This window comes from Chrysoperla carnea, chromosome 2 (assembly GCF_905475395.1).
Source record: "Chrysoperla carnea chromosome 2, inChrCarn1.1, whole genome shotgun sequence".
NCBI lineage: Eukaryota > Metazoa > Arthropoda > Insecta > Neuroptera > Chrysopidae > Chrysoperla > Chrysoperla carnea.
In genome coordinates this window covers 96,950,034-96,975,298 of record NC_058338.1, presented here as the reverse complement: position 1 = coordinate 96,975,298, position 25,265 = coordinate 96,950,034, and the positions used below count along the sequence as shown (strand labels likewise).

At 30.3% G+C, this 25,265-nt stretch overlaps 1 long non-coding RNA gene across 1 annotated transcript; it reads left to right on the top strand.

Moving 5' to 3' along the window:
- The first annotated feature begins 697 nt into the window (after positions 1–697).
- On the top strand, positions 698–24,428 carry LOC123292084. Its single transcript, XR_006534993.1, has 3 exons — positions 698–711; positions 1,556–1,561; positions 24,374–24,428. It is a non-coding gene; the product is annotated as an uncharacterized LOC123292084 (long non-coding RNA).
- Positions 24,429–25,265: the final 837 nt, after the last annotated feature.

The window sequence follows — 25,265 nt, the reverse complement described above, 5'->3', positions numbered from 1 at the left end:
AATGAATGTCTAAAATTTCATATTCATACTTTAAAAAGTACATAAAAAAAAAAAAAAACAAACTGTAAAACGATATTTTCCCTTTTTTGGATTGTAATCATATATTATCCATACTACATTTTTTTTTATTTGTTGCTTGCATACTTTTCCTGTACTGACTGCTTGCATATTAAATTGAAAATATTTAGTATCCTTTCACATATTTTTATACAAAATATTTCATAAACTCACAGACTCTATTAAAGAATCCAATATCTATCATATTTAACCGTTCATGGTATGTATAAATGATAGTCAAATCAAATCATATACGTCTAAAGATATACAAGGTGTTCTATAATTCACTGCAGAACTTTTCATTTTTTGAATAAGCTTATAAAGATGAACGAAAAAGCTTTATATCAAATTTAGATTTGAGGCTTAATTTGCGAGATAATTAACCAAATCTATTAAGGATGTATGAGCATGACAACAATGTTTGATTTAAAGGCTCAAAATTTGTTTGTAGGTAGTCTTTTACTCAAAGAATATGTGGTTAAAATTTCAGCTTAGGTATCCGTGCAGATTTTTAAGAAAAAAGTCATTAAATATCGATATAAAATACATTGGCTCTTATGGAGGAATCTCAAAAAACGACATATTTTGGAAGTTTTTGATAATTTTCATTTGGAATGAATGAAAACAAATTTTAAAAAAAATTTTTAATAGAAAGTAAACATATTAGCAATGAATTAGAAAAGAAAAAAACTAAGTGTCACCGTCCATATAAGGGATGTAAGAGCAGTGTAGATTAAGAGTTGAAATTATTTTTATCTTATTTTCAACTTTGATGATGAATTTTGTTATAACTTCATGAATGTAGACGAAAAATAAGAATACAATTTTTCGATATGTGTCTTGGTTTTCGAAATATCGAAAGCTAAATAATTAAACAAAATTTTCAATTTTCGATATTTTGAAAATTAAGCCAAATATCGAAAAATTTTATTCTTACTTTTCGTCTTATATCGTCAAGTAATAATATAAATTTATCATCAAAATTGAAAATATCTATTTTTAAATTTGTACCCCCACTACCATGCTCATACATCCTTAAATTAACGTAATTAATGCATTTTTTTCTCGTCTCTCAAATTCGTAGCAAACTTTTGAAACTTTCAGTAGAACGCAGCTCAGATTAGTGTGTACCTATATATGTTATTAGTATTAGCAAGGAGCATAGTAGATGGAGGAAACAGCTAAATCGACAGCAGCGCTTTTATCTAATAAAATTTGCAATAAATCATTTATTTAAAGTATGATTCATTTTCATTTGTTTACATGTAAATGATAAATTTAAATTATTGAAAAATAACAATTAATTGAACTTGCTGCATTCGAAATTGTAAAAATAAGAGACGAAATAGAATAAATAATATTTTTTAACTTATTTAAATTTCTTAGGAAATAATATTAAATTTTCAGTTAGTACAATTATATTAATAAAGTAGTGTATCGTTAACTATGGTAGCTCCCTGAAATAAAACTCATGCACGAAACGAATATGTAGAATGAGTAAGTAGTAAATAGATTTGTTAGGTTTAGTGCATATGAATGGATGGATATTGGTTGCTGGACCACCGGAAATATGCAAGTGAACGGTTGATGTACACAAGCGGATATGACGTGTTGCATGACATATACTGCATATTGAATATTATTAGCTACATAACATACAAAGTATGTGTTATGAACCCATGCGTATGGATCAAATATAATTTACATATACATGTAATATTTATTGTCTACCTACTCCAGGGAATGTACGAAAGAAAACATAATCCACGTAATCGAGATAATTTACCAAATACAAAAAAATTTACCAAAAAAAAAAAAAAAAAATTTGGAAACTATAGTCCTTTGCCCTTCTCTCTAAACGATTCCTACACTTGACAAAGGTCGAGAAAAACATTAACTCTAAATATAATCGGGTCACACAATTAAAAGCTGTTCTTGATTTAGCTCAGGCAGCCTTTTAACCACCAATAGTTAGCCTATGTTAATACTGTTATTAAACGTTTATTACTTTAGACAAAAGAATATGGCAAGAATTACATCATCTAAGCATAGTCCATATACACACTTGACCTTTTCGGACATATCTATCATTTACTTGTACGATACAATATATACGAGCACAGTTCCGTACCACAAACCATAAAATTTTCAAGGAACTAACTGTTCTCTCTGTAGCTTAAACGAAAAAGAAAATCTTGCTCATTTGCTTTGTATCTGTTCGGTTTATAATCACGAGTGTTTCGCCTTTTTGAAAAAAGCTGGCTGCAACTGATCTTAAAAAGTTACTTGTTAGATCAACTGGGTCAAAAGAGTTTTCATTGATAACTTTTTGGCCGATCATGTTTCCTCTTTAACCTGTAGAAATTAAATAATTAATTTTTGTTTGTTTTTTTGCTTTGGGTTTTTTATAACATTCGTCTTTTTGTTCCGGGAACCGATTATGATAAACTATGTCTAAGAACCACCTATGTCATTCGAAAGATTTTTTCATTCTCTACAACTTTCTCATTTAACTTTTTGTAATTTTTTTTTATAAATGCGGAAAACCATTCTTTCTACTTTTCCGCTATTTTTCTTCTACAAAATAATCAAGTTTTTCTTCTATCTAATCAATTTTTTTGCATAGTATGGATCATTTATAGAACGCCTGGACTAACTGAGCTAAGTTGACTATACTGAGTTGAGTACAGACTGACTAGTCAAGGTTACTTTCACACATTGTCACGTTAAATGGGATGGACTATGGATATACATACTGTGTGTAATAGATATCTTTGTTTTTGTACAATATGTATCAAAATAACTGAAGATTTTTTATTTGTACACTCTCTATACCGAGAGTTTCATTTAAGTTGACACAAAAATAAATGTCTGGAGAAACATGAATTAAGAAGAAAAATTTCGAAAGTTAATAAATATGCCATAATGCTTACTATAGATTCTTATATCTAAGTTTTGTCAAAATCGTATCAAAGAAGAGATTTGTTTTTAAAATTTTCGCAATGCGGCGATGTAGTAGTTCCTTTCAATAATTGAAATAAACTTCAATTTTTGTAGCGAATTCAATGGGTTTCTTCGAAAGTTGATATGGTTCGATCCATCTAGAATTCGTTCTTGAAAAATCTTCGAGCAATATAACGAATAATTAGATGTTTGCATATGATTATGATTAAAAAATAATCAAAATTGTTGGATAAACCATTGGTAGATTTTACGCGATTGACTATCGCATTGGAATCTAGGAAAAAATCGTCCCGGAAAAAATAGCGACGAAAACACTAGATTGGAAAAATATTTTTGGAAAAACTAAACCCAAAAGAAATAGCGACGGAAAAAATAGATTCAAATAAAGGTTCCGGAAAAAAAACGTCTGAAAAAAAGTAACTGACAAGATGCATGCATTCGATAGAAATGAGAGTTAAAATTTAAATCAAATCATAAATTTTCGTTCAATGAAACTATTTTTCATTTTAAATTATCTTTATAGATTAATCAATATCGTTATTTATGAAGTAACAAAAATTTTAATATTTATATATTATAAATATTATATATCAAAATCAAAACTTCAAAATTTTCTTTGTACAAAGAAAATATTGGATGGATATCGTTTACGATTATATATCCGTTTTTTGTAATAGTGTCTCATTTTTGAATGCAAGGACTAAAAACTTAAACTCCAACCAACTCCTCTATGGTCGACAAACTCAACCCAACCAACTCGTAATTACAACAATACAAAGTTATCAAAAAATCAATATCATATGTGTTTGGGATTTATATTACCGGGACTATTTTTTCCGATACTATACAAAAGCTTAAAATGGCATCGACTTTGATGGCATTTTTAGGCGATCAAAGCCAAAAATTTAATTTTTTTTAAACAGTTCAAAAGTATAACAAAAGGCGCTTGGAACAGAAGCTGGCGTAAATATGTTGAAAACTTATTTTGAAAGAAACAATTAGTAAATATCGATGTTTGGAAAGAAATAATTAATAATTATCGATGTCGTCGATTTTATGTTTTATTGAATAATTTCTAATGTTTTTTTTACAGAACAGTTTTCGAAACGGAAAGGAACAAAATCTTGACCCTAAAATTGCAACACTGAAAATTATTTGCAAAACTCTTGAACTAGTAATAGTACGTATTTTCCAAAATAGTTAAGTGCACTCTTCCGCATGCAATACCAAGAATTTGCATTCATTTACTATTTACTATTACTATCCTCATAGGAAAAACATAGAAGAGATCACACCCAAAAACCTAACAAACACAGGATATATAACTTAATTAAAAGAACAATTAACTAATAATTTATATGTAATATACAAACAAAATAGAAAGTAAAACAATCAGACGAAAATTAAAACACAAACTAAAACAAACAAAAAAAACTTCATCTAGACACAAAAAGCGCAAAAACTAAACAATTGACTGCAATAAACAAACTATATAATATATATTAGGGAAAAGTGTAGTACCAGAGATCAAAATTTACATTGTGTCTTTTAACACCATGCAATAAAAAGATGCATTGCTTAACGCATGTACTCTGTCATAATCGTGATATTTAAATGCCTAAATGTAACGAACACAATTTGTATAGTTTTCAAAATATTGAAATTTAAATGCAAACAAAAATTTGGAAAAAGAAACAAAAAATTGTCTTTATTGTTAAATAAATCAAAAAATAGTAAAGTTACAAAAGAAGTGTAGAGAGTTAAGTTTGGCTATATTATTTTTTGAGTTATTTAACTCAAAATTGCAGTATTTCGAAGACTACAATTATTAGAACATTTTCAGCATGTTGTCAGTACTTTAATAAAAAAAATTGGAAAGTGACAGGGATTAATATTAGTTCTCGTCATAAATGCATCAGTTTTTGTGCTGAATAGAACATAAAATAAAGGTACGAAAAAGCTTCTTTTCACTCCGTTAATTTTCGTGCAAATGGCTTGAAACTTCTTTCATTTTCAAGGATTTTAGCACTTTAATAAGTGTACAAAATACTTTTTTCAAAAACCATTAAATTTTTCAGTTATTTAGCGTTAAATACTTCGAATTTCAATCGCCAATAACTTGCAAAATATTGAATTTTCGAAATATACTTAAATGACATTTTTTGCTTAGATTGTTTCGCTTTATCGATTCCTTTTACATTTTTTCAACACATATTTTTCCACCCTTTTGAAGGGGTGGTTATCACCCCTAAAACTATTGGGGTTTTCACCCCTGAAGGTACTTTGCCACAGGCAGACACCCAGAAACTTATGACATTCCTCTTTTTGCGTTGGTCCTTAAAAAATGGCCCGAATGGCTTCTTTAGCTATTTCATAGACAAGTTCTATTTTTTCTTATAATTCAAGCTCGCTTATGACTGCTATAGTAACTAATGTCATTTGTGATTTTCCCAATAGAATGATTTTAGTTATGTCTGGGGTACAACAATTTTATCCTATCACTAGATATAGCCATTTAATTAGCACTTTTATTATCTACTAAAAAAAACCCAAGTATAATAATAAACAGTGAAATAATGAATAAATAAGCTATTTAAAAAAGACATTATAAATACGAATTAAATGTATAGAAATAAAAAATAAAACTATAATTGAATAGATCACTTGTCTAGATTATAGATTGCATCTCTATGATGAACCTAAGAGGATATGTATGTATAGCACAAAAGAGAATAGGATTGTAGCATGTTAGCAGCAGCATAGGTATGCATTGCATGCTGATGGCTGGCACTTTGTTTGCATGGACTATAGAGGACCAAGAGAAGTTAATCCAATTCGATGCTGATATTGTGATCATCATGATAATGGTATTAGAAATTTCGACCAACAAATATATAAAATAAGTGAATTTGTATCATGTCTAGATTTCCTTCCTAATTCAAAGTGTACTTCGAGAATAAAAATTCACATACTACAATTACGGTAATTAGTTAAGCTACAGTAGTAGATACTTGTTGATAAAGTAAGTAGCTTAGACAACCATTCAAGATGACGAAGAACTGTAAGCAGCTGCACCATCAATCAGTTATAATAAAGCTAGCTGTCTCTGAAGCTAGACACCTCTCAGAGGAGCCTACCCGTTCTTTCTCCCAGAATCATGGTGCTAATTTTTGTACTACCGTACACAATAGAGACCAATTAAGATCACAATTGGATAAATTGAACTCCGATTAATTGAATAAATTAAAGCCACTAAGGACACAACTGTGATTTTCGATGTAAACTTTTGTACGAGCTGATCTTTTGCGAAGATACTCCAATATAGTTACAGTTTTCTAAATGGCGTAGAAAAGGCGGTAATTGTAGACATTAAAAGTATAGTAAGATTTATGTCAGGCTAAAATATTTAAGGCAAAAGGATTATGAAGAAGTTTATGGGTCGTTAAAATAAGGTTAGCCCAAACGCACTCGTTAATTAAAAGGGAAATGACAAGACTTTAGGAACTTTATTTTTCTTGCCGAAAAAAAAAAAGAGTGTTATAAGTTTGACCGCTATGTGTGTGTGTCTATCTGCCGGTCTGTGTGTCTGTGACATCGTAGTGCCTAAAAGGAAAAATCGATTTTGATTTTTTTTTGTAGTTTGACAGGTAATTTAATGGAGATTGTTCTCAGCTATATTTCAAGTGAGAATTTAGGGTTCTGTACCCGAAAATTTTATGGGGATCTCTTAAATTTCTTAAATTTCACTTGTTAGAAAATTAAACTAAAAAATGCAGAAAGTTTGACTTGACAGTCATTTAACATTTATAACAGGCGATTTTTGGGATATCAGTTTAAATACTATAAATTTGATATTGGATCTCAAAAACTATAGCAGATTGTCAATATACTCCTTTTTTGTATTGTTTGGAATCTAATCGCCTTGAGCTAACTAAACCAAAATTTTGTGACTATATAATTTTGAGTATAATTTATTGTCAAAAGATTTTCTGACTAATAGATAACAATGATGAACCGATTTCTAATTTTACCTTCAGCTCATAGCAACCGATACCGACATATATGTGCAACAGCAATAATATCAAACACGAAATACCGTTTGACTATATGTAGTGTAGCATAACATCCTTGTTCATCTTCTAGTCGTATCCAGCCCATAACATTCACGAGAGTTTTAATTAAAAATGGTTGTGAGTGTGTGTGTGTGTGGGGGGGGGAAAATCTAAATGATGTGAGGAAAAAAAACCGTAACAAAGTATAAAAACTATTTGTCTGCTTTCTCATTACTCTCTATATAACCAAACCATTCCAGCATGCACCCCCATCATATGCACACGATCTGTTTTTATGCAAGATGGTGTACTGTATACGAGTATTGTTGTAAATGTGGTTGAGTTAGCTCCAATATTTTCTGTTGGATTTAATGTGGTATGTACTCTTTTACTGTCACTGTTAAAAATAAATATACGGTATAATCACAAATGTTAGAACTATATAGCCTCGGCATATTGGATGATGCAAAGTAGTCTTGAGCCACCCATAACCGATGCAACCAACGGAAAACCGTAAACTATTCTAGACCAATGGAATAGTAGCTTTAGTTCTGTTTAATTGCATATAGTAGATCATTATAAATTTAGGCATTCATTACGATCATTTTGTGGTCTCTGCTTGTTCATACAATGAGCAAACAACCAAGGAATTGAGGACAAACAAAGAACGGTGGTTTATATTAGGAAAGGGCAATATTACATCGGTCACACGTTCAATGACAACTTATCAGGCGGACTTAATTCAATGACAGACTCATAATTGATAATTCCAGTTCTTTTTAGAAGAGAACTTTATAAATAAACTTCTGGACTGTTTCCAGCGTATACAAATTATTCAAACTCGTTAAAACATGGCAAATATAATCGATGTCTTTCAGTATGGGTACTTCATACTCGCTTTTCTTCATTGGCGAGCTAAGAAATTGTGAATAGAAGTTTTTTCAATTTCTTAAGATTTTTCGGGGAGTATTTTACTTGGAACAAATTTTATGCTATTCGTTTATAACTGAGTCTTTTAAAAACGCTCTTTTTATTTAATTTAACTTAAGCAAGCCTAACCGGTGGTCTCTAATGAATCCTGCAACATATTATATATGCAAGACAGGAAAACAGCACGATTTATACTCTTCTGTTTCTAGTCTTGCTACCGGTGAATCGAATAACGGTCGATGTCCGTTGGTCAGCGATCGTCGCCATGATTAACACAAGACCAGAAAAAGAGCAAAAAATTGATCGTTCTACTCTTGCCTCGAATGTCGAATTATAGGTATTTTATTGCAAGATTCACGCTGGATAGGCCCACTTAAGTTAAATTTTCATAATCTTTTGTTATTGTTTGTGTATAAATAGGCGGAGCGGATTAGTTGCTGAAGTCCGATATGAGGGTGAAGCTCTCCACCGAGAAACTGGGCACCCCACAACCAAAACCTTCATCCAAACCATTTCGAAATTTTATTTAAAATCATCCCGCAAAAATATTTTCCCGGAAATTGACGAACTCGACCAATTTGAACCGCGTGCGTTACTTTTCCGGAAAAGATCGCATGCCACATGATGTCTATTACAGATGATTTGGTTTCATCTAAATTGTAAACATTTTCTTTAAGGTCTAGTTTTAAGGACGGCTTATCCGTCCAACTTAGTTTAAGTAATCTATGGTTTCTAGTATAAGATTTTTTAATTGAAGAAATGATGTAAAATGTGTATATATTTCGATGTATTTAATTAACAATATGATGCATTATAGGTAAAGCTTAGGCTACGCACTAAAGATTCAACATTTATTGTATTTAAACTTTGTAAACTGACGATAATAATAAAAAACCGATACCAACCGATATGAGGTTGTCTCAACCTCATCGCTAGATCAAATATAGCGAATGGTGCCACGAATGTGATACAACTACCGTACGGGGTTTAGTGGTGATGTTGACACAAACGCATAAGTAGTTTGTATGAAAGTAATATATTGTCTAACAACATCATTTTAAAAAAATAAAAGATTTATTAAAGAAAATTAGATTTATTCGAGTCAGATTTGAACCAGCGACATATGGTTAACCAAACAACTGCGCTAACCAACTGCGCTTAACCAACTGCGATACCGATGCTTGTTATATACCCAAAAAATAGGGTATATATTATAAAAATGATTCATAAGTTTATTTCAAACTTTCATCGATTAAATAATTCATCGATTAGCTTTATTTACACGATTATATATTCAACTAAGTACAATTTTCCATCAATAAAATGCATGACTTTAAACTAAAATCAATCAATTTTAAAGAAGTAATGATTTTGTTTAACTTCAGTGATTTTGTATCAATGAATTCATATTTTAAATTAAATTCCATTTTATTATAAATACAAATATGAAGCTGTACTTGTTCCAATCATTACTAAATTGTTTGAAAGTATTTTTACTTTATTTCAACATGAAACGGTCAACTTCGGGATGAGGTTGTAGTTATTTCAATTTTTTTTTAGTGTAGTTGTCATACTTTTTCTAATACTGTCTGATATAGTCTGATAGATTTACAATTTTTTAGCTTTGTCATTTAGTTTGAAATATTAAATAGTTAGTAATCTAGGTTTGATGATCATATTGGTGGATGTATTACACGTGCAGACATAAATTTTTTATTTTATTATTAACGTATAAATGACATCAACCACCACGATGTTATATTTGTACTCATATAATTCTTATCATTGCTTTCATCAAACAAATAAAATGCAGTTGTCTCACTAATAATATTAATTAAGAGGTTTACATTGTTCAAGAATCAACTTTAACCAGGGGTGAAAGAGAATCTTCAAAACAAAAAATTCCCCTTCCTGTTCAATTCTGTAACTCACAACATACCTATCCTTTAGGATAATTGCAAAAGAAATAGATTTTGAAGCTTTCGATAATGACTTAATTAAAGAAAATATTTTCATCAACTTTACTTTCTTATTTCTTTGCTGATAACGATAGTTGAGTCATTGAAACTTTAGAACAAATGACACAACAAAGTTAAAAAAATAGTTAATATTTGACAATTTTAAACCATTTTAGGCATTATGTGCATTGGCAAAATTCCTAAATTAACACAAATTGATTGGTGTTTTTAGATATTATAGTTGATCATTTCAAATAAAAAAAAAAAAAAAACCAAGACCTAAGAAACCTAAGAAACCTCTTCGAGTAAGATTTGCCTCATATATTAATTAAAACGACTGAAGACATTGTTCGACTTTCCATCGCCATCGACTTTGGGAAAGGAAATCTAAAAGTTTTTAAAATATTAAAGCCACAAAGAAAATGAAGAACTTTTCAGTGTTTTTTGAAGAAATTTTAGAATTACACAAATTGTCAGAATTGTGTGCAGTTCTAAAAGTGAAATATCATTATTAATTGAAATGTGACAAGTTTTTTAAAGAAATTTTTAGAAAATGCATAGAAAATAATTGAGAATTGCACAAATTGGGATAGTGGAAGAGACGCTATAAGATCAATCTTCACCCATCTGATAACCAGATGAGGCTTTTTGGATTTTTAAACACTCCCATCATAGTTTTTCCATCGAAAAGTGTCCATGGCTATTTTTATACCATGCATATATGTAATATGCAAGGTATACTAAGTTTAGTCCCAAGTTTGTAACGATTAAAAATATTAATGCTATTTTGATGTAGGTGTTTATAAAATCACCTAATTAGTCCTAATCGGTTGTCTGTTCGAGATCCGTCTGTCTGCCAACACGATAACTCAAAAACGAAAAAAGATATCAAGCTGAAATTTTTACAGCGTACTCAGGACGTAAAAAGTGAGGCCAAGTTCGTAAATGAGCAACATAGGTCAATTGGGTCTTGACCTATGGGTGCGTAGGACCCATCTTGTAAGCCGTTAGAGATAGAACAAAAGTTTAAATGTAAAAAATGTTCCTTATCAAAAAATAACCAACTTTTATTTGAAACATTTTTTCGTAAACATCACTGTTTACCCGTGAGGGCCCAAATTAGACGTAAATTGTATAGTACGTATTATATGGGGATATCAGTTGCGTATCTGTGACATCTATGTATGTGTAATGTGATTTTTAATCAAAACTGTCTATGCATGGTATTTCAACAACTAATTCAGTCAATTGTTTGTTTTCACTTGTAGTTAAATTAATTTTAAGCAATTTTTCCCATGAACCATTTTTTCAGACAAGCCCCCTGTGTCATTATTTTCGTAAATAAATAATATTTCTTCTGATACCATTTTCGATTGGATAACAGATCGATGTAGGCCTGTTCATATCATATGAACAGGTAAACCAATACTTCATCAATCTATTAACCAATTAAACGATGTATTAACCGATCTATTCACCAATTAACTACACCGATCTATTCACCAATCGAAATTGGTATCAGATGAAAGATAATTTAATTACGAAAATAATGATATAAACCTGCCTGAAAAAATCGATCATGGAAAAAATTGACTAAAATTAAATTTAATAAAAATAGCAATGAACACTTTAAAAATCTACTCTTTAAGTTATGAAAACAAGAAAATATTTGCTTCTGAAATTGTGATGATAAGTAAAATCGTCATTACAGTTTGGGGACCTCTTTTCGGTCCTGCAGAAAACTTAATCTTAGAGGTCCGTCGATTGTAATGACAATTTTACTAATCATAACAATTTCAGATGAAAAATTTTTCTTGTTTTCATACTTTTTGGTGGGTTTAGTTTTCGAACTTTATATTATTTAAGCCATTTTGGGGTTATAATTTCGTGAGAAAGTATAACAACATATATATATTTGAAAAGTGCTCTCATAGCTTTATGTCCTCTAAAGGGCGCCATATCCAATTTAATGTTAAACCACATATCCCATAACCAGCGATAAAAATGCTTCTAATGATACCTCATTTGTCAAATTATGATAAGTAGTTTAGAAACTAGATCCGAACAGATGAACAAACATACATATGGATCAAACACATAACCCTCGCCATTGTATAGTCAGGATAAAAAAATATATTTCATGTGGTTATCAGATGGGTGAATATCGACCTTATACCGTCTCTTGGACCAAGACTAGAACCGCATGTAAAAGTCTGGTCAACCGTAAGAATGCGAGATTGGAATTGTAGGGGCATAGGTATTGTAGGGATTATAATTAGAGATATTAGATTTAAAGTATGTCGACTCTGAAGTATTAAATCAAGATGTTCACATCGGACAAGTTACTTGTCCTTTCTGTTGCTCCATTTTTCGTCTATATTAATAATCCCATCGTCTACTTTGCACGTTAAAAACGCTTAAGTGATTTTTTTTCTTTGATGCTTAAGTGATATAAGCTGTAAGCACTGTTACGAAATCACGATATATGTGAATCAACCTTCAATTTCTCTAAAGATAACGTGCTCTTACATCCTTATCTTAACTTTCATATTTTTCTGGACATGAACCCATCAATTATAGATATAAAAAGCCTATTTACAATCTTAAATGAAGGGTTTTACCCTCTTTTTTCAGAATTGTTTATTCATGACAATGCCATTTTCAATTATTTTTATGTTTTGTGATGTGGTTTTCTTTTTCATATTTTATTTATTCATTGAGAGCAGAAGATTTGAATAAGATTTTCTGTGTATCTAGCTAGCTAGGTAGAGCTAACGTTAACGTTAACGTTATTTTATTTTTTATTTTTGATGGTGGTAGGGATATAACCTTGTAAATAATAAATAGTGTACCCTTGAGAAGATAAGAAAAACGTAGGTAAAAATATATAGACCGTGAGTCTATTATAAAGCGAAATCTCATGATTATTTCAGTCTTTTGTTTTGAGATTGGTAAAGATAAATTATGTAATAACGAAATTCAACTGCGGCGCTTGTCAAATTTATGGAAACCAAAGTTTTCGACGATTTTTTTACCATATAATTAAAAAAAAAAACACAGTTACTGACAAATATTGAAGAGGTTGAATTGAAGTGTCGCATTGATTAAGTGCATAAATGTTTTTTTTAGTTTTTGTAGTGTTTAATTATCATAAAAAATCGCATTACGATATGACTGAAATTGAGGTATCTACATACAAAAATCTATAAGGGCACAAACGTCTTCCTTCCGTAAATACTCTGCATGACCACTTCTTACATTGAGGGTGATTCCATATGTAGCTGACACTACATTTGACCCAAAATGCGTTTTATTTTGCGTCATATGATGAATATTATTGCGTCAACGGTTTTAGTTTTAGTATAGTTTTATGATTGATTCTACATTTGTGCCTCGGAAGTAAAAAAGTGCTCATAAAACTTTATGATATATGATTTATTTAACAATATTCAATTATGAAGGACACTACTGACAAAAGTAAGTCGCGTTAGAGAATGTTTTTAAACTGCGTATATATTCCCCTATGCAGTATTTAATATTTTAAATTGTATCTGGGACCAAATTATATAAAACAAATTATTGGAAAATGGTAAATTAAAGAACCTTAATATTTTAGAATCAAAATCGTAACTACAGGACAAAACGTGACTGATACTACCATCACTTTGGATTGCAAAACAGTATTTTGAGTTGTACTTTAAAAGAAACTTTTGCGTTTATGGTATAAAATACGAATTTTGCCTAAAATTGGATATTTTTCAACTACGTCTGAGTGCTTAATTTAAATTTGTGGAAGCAGAGCGTATAAAAGTTGAAAATTTAACCTATAGGAATTTGAATATAATTTTTTTCAGGTGAATAGATAAATTCTTAAATATTAAGAAATTTTAAGTAAGATATCTTAAAGCGTTTTTCTCAAAATACATTTTACTAACAAACGCCCTTATTCCACCTAGTTCCTCAATTGTAAAAAATAAACCCATTTTTCAATATTTTCGACATTTTCAAACTATCTGTCTCTTTACCACGTATTGTGTCAATAACTTTCATTTCACTCGAAAATCAAAAAAATCAATTTCCATTAATTCGATCTCGAGCAAAATTTAAAAACTGTATTTTCTTGATTACCAAACTTGAATTTATCAATTCTCGAAGACGCATATAACAATAATCATGAAAATTCCAACTCACTATGGGCTTACGGTCTAATATATGTATATCGAAAGTGTGTAGTACCTATTACAACACGGTCTTTTAAAGAAATGTGTTCGAAGGTAGAAGGGTATGAGAGACATCGAATTGCACACGGGATGAGAGAAAAAACAAACGAGATAAGTTTGCACGAGTGACGACTTAAACTAAAATAAACAAGGAAGGTGACATATTTACCTACCTTTTATTATTAAAATACAAACGTAAGTAAAATACTTTAAGATAAGGTACAATTTTTTTTTTTTTTTTTTTTTGCTTTGAAAAAAATTTTTATGAAATATCAAATATTATGCACAGAGTGTTTCCAATTCCTCCGTTAAAATAGTAGACAGGTCCTTCCGAAATGGAATCGGGACCCGGATCTGATGACCACATGCTACAACTGTTAAGACTTTCCACACTCTCGTGAAGTAGCACGAAGTTAGGCGAGGAACGAGAATGTGGAGGAGATACTTGCGTGCCACAGACAATTTTGTTATTAACAAAAAAATTTTTTGTAGTACGAGCACCAAGGCAAGTTTGTTGACTTGTAGTTGAAATTATTTGTACGTTATTTTCAACTTTAATTATGAATTCTCTTATAACTTCATGAATGTAGACGAAAAATAAGAAAAACATTTTTCGATATCTGCTTTGGTTTTCAAAATTTCAAAAGCTTAATAATTTAAACAAAATTCAATTTTCGATAATTTGAAAATTTTTATTCTTACTTTTTGTTTTATATTGTCAAATTATAACATAATTCACCATCAAAATTGAAAATATATATTTCTTTAAACTTGTGTCTCCACTTCCGTGCTCATACATCCTTTATTAGTCGGGCACAACGAATTTTTTTTGTTTTCAATAATTTATTATTTATTAAGGTTTTAACATTAATTTCAATAGTTTTTTTTTTAATTTCTACCGACTTATTTTGGAGAAATCTATAAAAACATATCATTCATCTATCGTTTTCCCATCAAACCAATGTTAAATATGCCTTTTTTGAAAGCATAATCGCATAAAGCATAATAAAATTTAAATAATCGGGCAACCTCCCCTAAAATTTTCAGATTTGATTTAGATTTAGTAAAACTTCATATACAAAAAATCAAGCCTTTTATCCTAGCGCTCGTATATCCTTAAAAACGGGTAATTTCTCTCTCTCTCAAAAAAAATTTATTGCTGTCACTAATACTTGCGAAGTAAGACGAGAGTGTGGTAGTGAGTGTTTCACTTCGGCAAACTTGGGCGAGTATACTCAGCAAAAAAGTTGGTGCGGGGATAAAATAGTTCCAAAATCTATTACGAAAATTTTCATTCACTCTTTCTTCGAAATATAACGATTAAAATTTTATTCTTGAACAATGTAAGAATTGTTATTGGGCTTACTTTTAAATCTCAAAATTTCAGAAATTTTGACCAATTTACGTCAAAATTAATATCTCGAAAAACAAAACGACGTGGCGCTATTTTTTTTCTGGAAACTTTTCTTTCAATTCTGCTACTTCCTTTTCAATTCTGCCGAGAGAAATTTTTATTATAGTAAAAAATATCTGGGACGACAGTGAGTTTTACGACCTTTGAACCTCGAAATCGCGAACTTCGAGGACCAAATATTCTGCTAGTTTGAGTCTGTGAAAAATAGGAAAAATTATAAAAGTAGGAATTCTATCTTTTCGTTTAGAACCACCCTTTAATTCATGGTACATTCTTTAGAGTGTCGAAGTCAGTTTCTATGTCTCATATATTTGAATAAAAAATTATGTAAAATTTTCTTATAAGAATTACAAAAATCATGGGAAAAATAAAATTGTAAAAAAAACACCTATTCAAGCAACAAATTAAAAATATCACGTGGTCCATAAATTATGGCCGTAAAAAAAACAAGAGACTGTGTTACATGTCGGCTGTAAAAGAATCAAGTTACTAATTTAAATACATACAAATATTAAATTAAAATTATTCAGTAGAAAATTAAATGTCTATTGTTGTAGACACTATATTTTTCCCGTGTTTCCTCTTTTATAATAAACAGTGAGAACTAGGTCCAGGTAACGTATTTGACATACAGAACGGCTAGAAATTCGAGAAGATTCAAGATCTTGACTAATGGTACGAAAACTGGGAACGTTTTACAGAATTCATTTTAAGGCGGTTGGATAACATATATTTCTTTCTTTATTGAACTTAGGTAGGGATGAAGCATGTCTGGCATCTGAGAACGATTGCGTAAGTTAATGCGGGATGTGCACTAATAAAGCAGTAAAGAGACTGTCCCACAAATTAATAATGCATTATTTAATTATAAAACTAAATTATTTTAAAATGCACTTCAGTATAATAGAACAGGCTCTGAATGGGATTGAGTGTGCAAAATATGAGTACCGCATTTTGTCAATTGATTCTTGATCAGAAAAGCTTACAGAATAATATTCTTTATCTTGCCAGAAATCCTATTGGTCCAATTTTTGTATAACCCCCCCCCTCCAAAGAAACAGTTAAATGGCATTTTTTTGAATCAAGTAAAAGTTACTCTTGATTCTATGGGTTATTTAACGTCAAAAAGGTACTTTGTGATTTTTTCATAAACTTCTTCGTTTTCGAGATATTAACAGTTTAATGTTTGGAAAAATTCCAAAAAGGCCATTTTAAAAGCTAAAAAAAACAGGACATAAAACTAAATTTTTGAGTTTATCAAAATTCTAAGATAATGTTTGAACCTTTAATAAAAATCTGAAGACTTATACAGGTTACTTCATTCTAGAGGCTCATTTTTCAATTCTTAAGAAGATTCTTAATTCCCATTATTAACAATGAGTAAGACAGAGATACTAAATATTTCAGTCTTACATTATTAATAAGAATTATAACATATTTAAAGAATTAAAAGTTGAGGCTTTAGAATTAAAGAATCTGTTATTTCTCTTCAAAACTTCATAAAGGATATTCAAACATTATTTTAGAATTTTGATAAGCTCTAAAATATAATTTTAAGACCCGTTCTTCAGCTTTTAAAATGGCCTTTTTGGAGTTTTTCGAAACATAAAAATGTTAATATCTCGAAAACGAAGAAGTTTACGAAAAAATCACAAAGATCCTTTTTGACGTTAAATAACCTTTAGAATAAAGAGTAACTTTTACTTGATTCATAAACATGTCATTTAACTGTTTCTTTGGGGGGGGGGGGGGGGGTTATACAAAAATTGGACCAATTGGGTTTCTGGCAAGATTCACAATATTAATCTATAAGCTTTTTTGATCAAGAATCAATTGACAAAATGCGGTACTTATATTTTGCACACTCAACCCCATCCAGAACCTGCTCTACTACTTAATTCCCATCAGAACAAAAATAACCAAAGCATTGTCTTAAAATTTTTGTGACGTTGTATTAAAAAAGGCGATCAATTACTACGCTTGGCACTAGACCTATAAACAATGATGAGTATCACCTACAATGAGTATAATTTGGTGATAGGTTTTTCCCTTTTTTTTGTCTTTTCGATGTAAGTATAGGAACATTTATTGTTTAGGTAGTACATTTATTTTTTTCATCTTTGCAGATAACATAACTTTTAATACAATTACAGGACTTTTAATGAAATTCATCCTGAAGATAATTACATTCGGGTGTGGTGTTGTTTTTTTTTTTTCAAATTTATATCTTTTTAGTATCTAAGTATCCGCTTTTATTATGTGTATTATACTTGGTACAAAATGTGCTAGAAAGTGTGCGGAAATTATTAAAATTACATTTGAAATTGTTTTCGTTGCAATTTATAATAAATTTTTTTTTTAAACTTTTATAGAATTATTATTTCCTTTTTAGCAATTTTAATCTTAGATAATACAAGGCTTTCTCGAGCCCGACGAAAATTGTTCTCTTATTTCGATTTTCGCGGCTCTTCAGAAGCCGCTCTACAAAGCTAAGAGTCATTTAGTTAGTTAATTCAAATCTTTGACAAAATTAAAACTTTACAATTCGAATAGATCATGAATAAAATAACTATGTTTACTTCTCTGCCCCAATGCCAACATCATTAGTCCGATCCGCAAGACAATTAATAGTATTCTCTGCAGATAGTACGGATCGATAGAAACTTAACTCGTCAAAATTGCTAAGAAATTGTACCTAAAATGTGTAAAAATGCACAGACACACATGCCAACGGATAGGAAAACATTCGAATTATTCCCGAATTTTATAAGAAATACTAAATCCTACAAAGAATATTCCCATAAAACTGCATTAAATTTGTTTCTTATAAAATTACTCAAAAAAACTTATTGTGGTAATCTGAGGTGGATTATCCATAACTCAAAGGAGGCACGTGCTTTTAGACAGGGTAGACAGAAATTATTAAAAACTACTATATAATCCAAAAATACTGTATGTTGGTTTAAGTTAACCGTCATAGTGAGTACATAATAATGTAGGATTTGTAACCACAAATATTAGATTAATAGATTTTTTGATTTTATAGACTTTAAATACTAGAATTAAATATGTAATAGCAGTGAAAAGATGGTGGTGTGAGTATACGGATTTTTTTCCAAAGGTGTGTGATACTTAAGGGAAACTAAGTGTTTTTCAGATTGATCGTGTTTTTTTGCGGTCGTTGAAAATTATGAACATCGTTGTAACCGGTATCGTTCCAGATAGTTTTATTGTTGGCAAACAATTGGTAAATCACTAATCGTTATAAATTATGTAGATCAACTCACAACTGAGCAATCAAACAACTTGTAGTGTAGTGTAGATGTATTTAAATGACTAAGAAACGAACATACTCCGGTAAGTGTCGTAATTTGTCGTGTTGTAAAAGACACTGCCTTTCTATGCGTTCGTATGTTCTATGCGTGGCATTTTATTGTATTTATACGAACGCACACATGTATGACTATGAGTGCACACATATAAACATTTAAGCAAGAATAGTTCGTGTCTTTGCCTGGAGGCTCTCTGCAGCAATAGTGAAGCGTAATGCGACGTTACTTAAAATTCAATGAAAGAGATAATCTGTATGCCGTATAGAATTATAGATGATATCCGTTAAAATTTTGTGTTTATTGATAGTAATCGAAGATAAATAATATTAGATATCAGAACAAGGTTATACATATTTGTCAGAATTATATAGGGTAGGCCGTGTCTTTCTGTCTATATATAATGTTACAAAGCGGCACGCGGCCGGAACTTTTTAAGCAAACATAAAAACAATTGTGTAAGTATGCAAAAAAATACTGTTCATTGAGATAACTTTAAGGACAAACAGCAAATCTTGGAACTCGCAATATTCCAAGAATATGAAAAGGACGCTAGGAAGATACGGAAGAGAAAGATCAAAGAAAATGAATCTACCGACGATATTAGTTCTTCCTTATTTGGTCGGGAAACATTCAGAGTGACAGTATATCTTGTAATTATAGACAGACTTGTGATTGACTTCAACTTCAAAATATGCGAAAATTGTTTAGCAATTTTTGTAGTAAATTTTCTTTTTTAAGGAATTTGATGAATCTCTTGATTAAGAAAAGTGCTTGGAGTGATAAATGTATTCATTGACGGTCTATTTTAACAACGATAGCTTGAATCGGTGAACTGCCTCGAACAATCAACCCAACGTTACATGTGCTAAGAAATCAACTTGAAAGTTTAATCCAAGTGCCAAATTTAAAGAATCCTATTGAAGTACTTCCAAAACATGCTGTACAGTGTACAGTTAGCCCTTTCGTAATATGTGCACCTACTTTCTAGAATGTTCCACTAGTTAACTTTCTACATTAACTTGTTTTGTATAATTTCCTCCGTGTATGTAAGTTAGTGTAAGTGTAATATATTCAACGGTGATTTATTTTATCAAACAGGTAACAGTAACAGAAACTATGCCCAAGTTCTTGTTATAACAATGGTAATTGTTGCAAAAGATTTGCATGGTATCGTGTGCGTAGTTTAAATATTTGTTAAATTATTCACCAAACAACAAGAAAATATTTTTTTAATGCTTTTTTTTTCAAGTTTATATTGCGTGAGGAAACTTATAAACCCTTTTTATAGTCCAAGTAAATTAGCAATTGGTTATTAATGTATTTTCTTTAAATTCTGAAACAATTTCTCAGTCGGAAGTAAACTTTTAATTTTTAAAAGAATTTTCTGAATCTTTACTCTCCCAGTCACCTGAATCAATACAAAAATGATATTATTATAAAAATGGTATAAATATTTAGTTTAAGTATTATTTTAACCACAAAATGACCACAAAACCCTCAATAAGGTATTTTAAGCCCTTATTGCATATTAAATTTTTTGCCAAGAAATGTGTGCAACTGTAATCATTTTTAGATATTTTTATACAGAATGTCTTTTTTAACTTGATATTTTAATACATATTTTTTGTGATATGAGCAAAAATACCAGATATTTTCATTGATTTCTTAAGCAAAAACTGTTGTTTTGTAAGCAAATTCATTCGTAGAATGTGAAGAAGTGTTATTTATTTAAACACGAATTTATTCACAACATTTTTAAATTTCTTCCATATATTTTTTGCAAATACCAAGTAAATAATCACCTGTATATAACATATTTGTGTAAAAAAAAAGCCTACATTTAAAAAACGGCTCAATGGTCCTGCGAGTTAAAGCGTCTTTAAAACGTTCATCTACTGACTAGGAGGTTGCGGGCTCGAATCCAGACATAGGCAATGTGAGCAATTATAATTAATGGAGCAGTAAAATTGATCACACTGTCGCCGCTTGGATAAGAACGAAGTAGGTAACCGACTCCACCCACATCATAAAAAATTTATTATATATTAGATGTAGTTTAAAATAAAATAAATAAAGATTAAAAAAATTATGATGTGGGTGGCTTTTGCTATAGAAAGATATCAGAAAAACGCAGTTTAAATCCCATTATTATCATTTTTTGTCTCATATTTTCATCTTCATATTATCATGAAAATATTATCTATGATAAATTTAGAGAAGAAGATTTTTAAAGTGAACAACAAAACAAACACAATAAACATAAATAATTGACGATATTATCAGAAAACAAGCTCGCGAAATCAAGTTTAAAATCGAGCACGTAACACAAAACACAACTCACGTTTAATATGTTATATTACGTTACGTTATGGATGCTTTAGGAGCTACAATATCTATTACTGTACATATTTTAAATATAAAGGTACGCATAGTACAAGAGTCCACTGTAATTATTTAAAAGCTAAAACTTTTTGAAACCAGCTGATGCTGAATATTTTGTTTAAAAGAAGAGGAAACGTTAGAGAAGAATTCTGGAAAATTTTTAAAACCATGAGCAATATCTGCGATGAATACGACATAGCAGTGCGGAAGCCAAGGTACGCGTCATAACAAACTCGGCTCGAATATACAGACTGATTCAGTTGAAAAATATAGATCAAATTTTGAACCACCGTAGTATTTTTTCAAATTTAGTCTCCAAGTCAAATCTTGTCTCTATCTCAATAAAATGAAAACTCTTGCTCGATTTTTTTAATAAGAATATTCAATTTTGAACTATGATGCCCTTGACATCGGGGTTGAAGAAGTTTAACTTTGGCGAGAATTCATTGCCGGACGTCGTTCAAAAATTCACTCGAAGCATTCGATATTTGCAATAACGATACGTTTCCGAATGTCTACTAAATGCTTCGCGTTCTGACAGTTTTGTCTGTGGCAACAGCGATGAATGAACGCTACTTTTAAACTTTACCTAGCGTCGTCTCAAAACATACCTTAGATCAACAATATCTGAAATCGCTCAATATACATTTTCTGTACCTCGTAGAATTAACTTATTTATTGAAAAACAGTGACTGAATATCATATTTTGACCTAATTAAATATTCTCTGTTTCTAAAAAAGAATTTCTTGCTTTTTTTGACTATATAACCTAACATTGCTTTTTCATATTGTAACGTTCCTCATATTTTAATTTATAACGTATAACCTTTAAAACCTACTTTAATGTTTAACATAGAGGAACATTAATTATTTCACACAAAATCAATTTAAAATTTGATTTCAAAATATATTTACAACAATAAATAATAATAATTAACAATTATTCAACAAATATTGTTTATACTGCACTGTTATTTCAAATACTCACAATGGCGCTTCACAAAGATAAACAACCAAACAAAAAATCGAAACAGCCGTTTTCAAAATCGGTGAGCAAGATTTCTCCAAAACAGCTCGTCCGATCGGTTTCAGATCACTTTAAAATCGGATAACGGGATATTAAAATTAAGGAAATGTGCTATCTGTATACTTTTTTTAAATTTAATCAAACTCTTAATTACGTGTGTTTAATAAGGACGGAAGGTAAACAAACGACTGCATTAGTTACCGTTTTATTTCGCAAGCTAGCTTCCGATCTTTTATAGAATCGTCTCGTACTATAAAATACACAAATCAGACTATTAAATATGACAAATATGACTTTATGATAACTTCTGTTACTTCACTTAAATTAACCCCATATATCATCATTATAGCTTATAGCGCACACATTACATAGCCTAGCTCACACAGCTCATAGCACACTGTGACTGTTGTAGGCGCACACATCTTAACGACCGTTTTGTTGGTGGAGCAAGAGACTACACAACTTATTGTAGTCCTAGTAGAGTCTTCTGTTTATTTGTATATCGGTCATACATTATATTTATTTGTTTGTTGTTGCATAACATTTAACAGTCATATTTTTGATAAAAAAAATATAACAAACTTAAAAAAAAAAAAAAAAAAAAACGAGGGCTCAGAGCATCCAAGAGCTTAGAAAAGACACAAAAAAAAACACAACTATAGATGAGTAGCTTTCAATTTGCCGGTGAAAATCTTCCTCATATAGGGTTGATTTTTAGAATCAAAATTACCTTAGATAAACAAAATTTCCTTAGAGTTCTATCAAATTCTGACCAAAAATTACTTAAGAATATTTCGATTTTTTCAAAATTTGCACACTATTTTGAAAAAAAAAGTCTCCAATTTCGATAAAATTCAGTGCAAAAAGGTAATTTTAACTCAAACAAGTGAAAACAAACAATTGACTCGTTTAATTGTTGAAATACCATGTATAGACAATGTTGATTACTCTGTCACATTACACATACATGCATGTCACACACATATAACTGATATATCCATATAATACATACTATACGATTTGCGCATAATTTGCGCCCTCACGAGTAAACAGTGATGTTTACGAAAAAATGTTTGAAACAAAAGACCTATGTTGCTCATTTATGAATTAGACGACCTCACTTTTTATGTCCTGAGCACGCCATAAAAATTTCAGCTTGATATCCCTTTTCGTTTTTGAATAATCGTGATGACAGACGGACAGACAGACGACAGACAACCGGAAATGGACTATTTAGGTAATTTTATCTATACCAAAATTTTGTTCATAGCATCGATATTTTTAAGCGTTACAAACTTAGGACTTACCTTGGTATATTAGATTCATTTGATTGTTATGCATATAGTTTCAAAGATATCATCCAAATTACCATTTCAGAAAGCGATGTTTCTGATCGATAACGAAATTTTAGAAAGTGTTCGTCTAAAAACCTAATAAACTCTAGAGTTTAAAAAACCAACACAGCATTTTTTTAAATTTTTACCATTTTTTAACACTTTTTTATTAGCTTCATACGTACGTTAGTATGTTTTTTATGTTTGCATGTTAGTATGTAACGGAATCTTTGAACATGATTAACTCGAAATTTGGTATACTTATTACTAAGCAAGGACCGATGACAACACAATAGTTTAATAAGTTTGTTTGATTATTCTGATTAGGATTTTCAGATAATAAATAAAAATAAATAAATAATACTTAAAACATTATCTGGCAAAAATGTTATTACAGATGCTCTCCTAATACTCTATAGACATATAATTACTATTTATTTCTAATACATGTTCTTTATTATTTATTTAAGAACTTTTGACTTTTTTCACCACTTTTCTAAGAAATTGTTTTTTGTTGTTTTTAGTCACGGGTACGGTAACTACGGAAGCTGAAATCCGCACGAGTCGAGCTAGTTTTACAATTTTATTTAAGTTTAGCGTGACTTTAGCCAGTGTTCATAGATGTTGTGTGACGTTCACACTAAAATCTTAATACATTCATCAAATTCTCCAGATCGTTTCATTCGACTTAAGGTATTACCAGAAACAGGGCCGGATTAATCCTCAACGGGGCCCTAGGCAACCATCAATTTGGGGGCCCTTTTTTCACGCCCGTTCCCTTCTTTTTTCGATTAAAAAATACAAACTTAATCTGACTCAATGCAAAGTATACCTAACATCTCGAATCGCTCTTGTCGCGTTGTAGCTCTTTCAGCAGCTTTGATTTTTTTTTAATTGCGAGAAGGATCGTTCGGCAGAACAATTTGTGATCATTAATGTTAAAAAAATCCGAAGAGCTATTTCTGTGTTAGGAAATACATCGGCTAATTGATCTTCCATTAGAATCTTATACAAATGACTATAAGTTTTGTCAAAGTAGTCGGAAATGTCCTTTTTAGGAACTTTGTCTAGTTCGTCGGTCGTCGCCTTTTGAATGCGGCCAATTGAGTTTTATTTATTTGAGTAAAATTTATTTTCAGTTCTGATTATATTTCCTTTCACTCTCTAGAATTTTATGTTTGTAAGAAAATTTTAGAAGTCTTTTTCATTTTTTGGGGGCCCCCTAAAATCGGGGGCCCCAGGCAACTGCCTTTTCTGCCTACTTGTTAATCCGGCCCTGACCAGAAAGATATTTGCAGTTCATATGCTTGAACTATGGTAAAACTCATTTTTCTACATAATTTATAAACGTTTCACAAAATAAGAATAGGGTTTACTATTAAATACTAAAGTTTCAGAAATTTTGACTGTTTAAAATACGAGATAATTAATATCTAAGTTTCCAATTTTGACCAATTTACGTCATAATTAACCATAATCTCCAAAACATTCCTTTCAACTCACTTTTTAACTTCCCGCTAAGAAAATAGGGAAGTTACTGTTTTCACCCCGTTTTGCCAAAATCGAGTTTTCATCAGATCTCGACGTTTTAAGGT